At 39.2% G+C, this 4306-nt stretch overlaps 1 long non-coding RNA gene across 1 annotated transcript; it reads right to left on the bottom strand.

The window, feature by feature from the left end:
- Positions 1-273: 273 nt before the first annotated feature.
- Positions 274-2510, bottom strand: LOC127326721 (uncharacterized). The gene is made up of 2 exons (XR_007868102.1): positions 1537-2510; positions 274-572 (listed from the first exon to the last, which is right to left on the bottom strand). It is a non-coding gene; the product is annotated as an uncharacterized lncRNA (long non-coding RNA).
- Between the last annotated feature and the right edge of the window lie 1796 nt (positions 2511-4306).

The following is a 4306-nucleotide window of genomic DNA, read 5'->3' as shown; positions in this document are numbered from 1 at the left end:
TGGGAGTGCGACAAATTTCGACATGGCCTTTGTGAAGTCATGTGTTTTGGGGGAAACAATTTGAATTCAAATTCGAATATGAAAAAATTTCAATTGGAATTTGAATTCTAAACCATTATGCCACATAATATAATCAAAACAAAATATAAACCTTGAAATAGATATAACACTTGAATACATCTATAGTCATCCAATATTTACAAGACAAGCAATTCAGTAATAAAGTTATTGTACAAAAAGGAAAACAGTTCTTTATTGATATTAACACAATAATACAATGTCTTTACAAATGAATAAATAAATAAATAAATAAAAGAATATTACAACTAGAATTACAAATTTTGAAAAAGAAAAGTCAAAGTCTAAATTAAGTCTTGATCATCTTCTTCTCCAATTGATCACCTGCAAAACAAACAGGGAAGAATAGAAAGAAAAGAAATGCCAAATGGCAGGGTTAAAATAATGATAAGCAGAGGCAGATCTTTTCATCAGCCGATCTTATCCAAGGAAACCTGGGAGCTAAGGCACCCAAGTTCCCAAGCAGCATAGTCACTAGGGGAGTCACCTGGCACCTGTCGATCAAAGGCAATAGTAGGCCATCATATAAAAAGCCTGATAAATCACTCCACACAACTACCAACAACACCAATCTTGCTAAATCTATATTTCTTCTGTGCACACTCCCAGGAGGTACCACAGAGTGGATTAAACCTAAGCAGATGGCACATGAGTAGATTTTGCAAGTAATAAAATAGGCATGGATCAAATTATAAATCATCAGTTGAAGTTGTGAGAAGTAATTCTCTCAGATCTGAATAGAAGTGCTATTCACTATCGTCATAGAGAATTTAAGGCAAACCATAGTACATGTTCTTATTATAAAACAAAGCCTCAGCCTTTGCATCACAGGCTAAGCCAAGAAAGCAAGCATAAGACCTGTTCTTATCAAATTACCAATCAAAAATAGAAGCATATAGCAACCAACAACATCAACTTGTCCCTGGATTAATATTAGGAGACAAAAGCATGTCATTGTGGCCACACCAATGGTACAGCTAGTATGATCAGATGATCAATGGATCATATATAGCCAGCAGCAAAGCCACCCTTAATAAGCATATAAGCTCACAATCAAGCTACCCAGTAAAGCATCAATCTGTAAGCAACAATAGTTGCATTTTACAGGTCTAAACTCATCAGTAAACTACACATGAAGTACTGGAGCTAACTGAACTGTCTAGGTTCAGTTTCATCAGTTTAAGATAGCAGCAAGCCATGGATGAGCCGATCATCCAAATTGAGGCACCTCACTAATTACTGGGCAATTATATATTTGCACTTATAGAACCAACCATTTATCACAAATCCATGTTCAACACGAATGCTTGATGAATACATCGTCAAATTAGGAGCATTCCCACCGCACATATAAGTACAGAGAGTAGGCAATATTTGGGACACAATCACATATATGTAGTAATTTTTTATGCATACCACACTTTAATCTTAGACAGAGAAGGGAGAGGTGTAGCTCACAGTGAGTGAAGTAAAGAGTAGGAGCAGTAGGCGACGCCGGGTTGCAGTCGCAGACGCCGTCCGGCCGGCATCAAGGATAAAGCAGTCACCACCTCATTGTCAGTACACTACCACGACAACAATGTCACAAGGCTTGAGATCAAGGGCGTTTGGGTTGCAGCTACGCTGCCGTCCAGCAATCGCCGGAAAAGAGGCGGTCGAGCACAAGCTCGTGGAGGAGGAGTATTTGACGCAGAGGGCCAGAGGGTAGCGCAGCGGGCGCCGCATCACGCCGGCGACCGCGCCGGAACCACTGCTAGGGGTAGCAGTGGGCGAAGCCACGTGCGGAAGCAAAGGGAGCTGAGGTAGCGGGAGGTGGTGGTGGACTCCGTGGCGGAGTCGCGCGACGGGCCGCAGTGCCAGAAGGGGCCGATGGTGCCCAAATCAATCGATCACCGCTAGGGTTTCAGGGTCGGGGGCGTATGAGAGAAGCGGTGGAAACCAAATCGAGTTGGGGAAGGATACAGAGCTCGTCGAGGCGGACAAGATCCCGACCTCGCCGGTGCCGAAGTGAGCCGAGCACGGCCAGGTCGAGCGGGGGTTCTAGAGGTGGTCGAGATAGAACCAAGTGGCGGCGTGGCCGACATAAACGTAGAGGAGGCCGTGTCGACCAAGGGGAGCAGCCGGAGGCGCCGGAGCCGGTAGCGGCCGGCGGCGTCCAAGCCAACCCGCGAGCTAGGGTTCGCCGCGGGCGCGCAGGCGAAGGCGTATAGAGGAGGCGCCAAGGGGAAATCTATGGAGGAGAGCAAGGCGGAGTTGTGGCGGCAAACGGCGGCGCCAGGCATGGCTGGAGTTGGCCGGGGAAACAGCAGGCGACGGCGGCAGCGTCGCCGGGGCGTGAGTTGGGGATCGATAGGGAGAGGCGTGTGCGTGCGAGGGCCAAGGCCAAGTCGCGTGCGTGCGTGGTGCTGGTGTTGGTCCAGCCCAGCGTGTGTGTGCGGGTTGAGTTCATATGTGTTTTTTGGGTTTGAACCAACCCGTTAGGCTAGTGCGTGTGTGCTAATTGAGCCAAATTAAACAGCCTATAATAACTAATCTACTACTAAATGTATTCGATGTGTCCCTATCTAAGTTAATCAAATTAGAATAAGTGGCATACTTACATTAGGGCATTTATATGTGCTTATTTTTTACAGGTTAAATAAAAATACTTGACAAGAAATATAATTTTGTTTTTAATCTAAAAATGCCATGAAAATTATTCACGTAGCAAATAAATGTTAACATTTAAATCAAGTTAACTATAAGGCCCTAAAGGTTCTAAATCCAATTTAATTACTTTTAAATTCCTAAAATAATATTTAATAATCATTCAAAATCTTTCTTTGAATTTCCAAAGGTTCGAAATATTATTTCAACTTTAGATGTATAATTCATGTAATAAACTCAATATGTGATTTTTACTAATATAATAAAATCTAACCTTAATAGTTATTCCTTAAAACCTAAATATAATATGTGTTGTTAAAATCAATAACACTATTTTTTTCTAAAATCAATAACATGAGTTTGCACTCATATATAAAAACACTAAAACTAATTTTCTTTTATCATTATCTTATTAAATCCTTATTAGAGGGATTTAAACCCTAAAGGATATTTATCTTAATTATTAATCTTGTAAAAATAATAAAATGCTAAGTCCCTTATTATTTTTATTTCAAAGTTAATAATAACTTCAAGTTTATAATCAAGTTATTAACTTAAGAACTACATCACAAAAAGGAAACCCTAATTCCATATTGAATAAAACTACAACATTATCATTTCATGTGAGAACCCTAATTTACTTCTAAACCTAAACCCTAGGTTATAACATGTGATCATGTTACTTCATTTTCATTCATAGATCCATAATTAGCAACTAAATGCATGTCCATGTCCACATAAAATATATGAGCCATATCACTAATAAATTGGTATTTTATGTTCTCATCCAAATAAAACTAGATGATCAAGTAGGGTCAACCAAATGTAAACCCTAGTTCCCATTACCAAGGCCATCATCCTTAGTTATCCATATTTACTATCAAACCATTGTGAACCACCCTAATAGCAACCATGTCCAGTATTTTACATATCACCTATCCATATCCAACTACACCTTGCAAATACTAAAGAATTATGAACCATCTTATTTAGGCACCAACTATTCCTTACTTAGTGGATCCAATAGCAAACCCTAGTACCCATAAGCCTTCATTGAAATACTTATTATTACTTAAGTAATATGTTCTTCAAAAATTATTCTTTTGAAGTAAATAAAGAGTCATCATCAAACCTGCCTAATAGGACCTATAAACCATAGCTATCTATCACCAGTAAAATATACCAACCATGATAGTAACCATGTATAAATAATTGCTTAAGATGCTTATGCTTAATTAAAACCATACAAGCCCTAGTTGCTGATGAATCCAACCTTGTTGTGATCCATCTAATCCTTACTCCAGAAACTAATTGGAACCATAGTAAACCATAGAACCCCACAAACCTAATTACCATACTTGTTCTTAATCAAAGAACATGTTCTTCAAAAGTTATTCTTTTGAAGTATATGATAAGTAATCATTAACCATGCCATATAGTACTGAAACCAACAACTGTTCATTACATGTTAGGATTATACCAAATGCTATTGTGTGTGCTAGTAATGTTATTATTGTGATATATTGCACCACTTGTTTATGATACCAAGTAATCAACCCTTAATAAGAACCTTGTTGTGAAC

Source organism: Lolium perenne, chromosome 6 (genome assembly GCF_019359855.2).
Source record: "Lolium perenne isolate Kyuss_39 chromosome 6, Kyuss_2.0, whole genome shotgun sequence".
In the NCBI taxonomy this organism is placed as follows: domain Eukaryota; kingdom Viridiplantae; phylum Streptophyta; class Magnoliopsida; order Poales; family Poaceae; genus Lolium; species Lolium perenne.
This window is presented reverse-complemented; position numbering and strand designations above follow the sequence as displayed.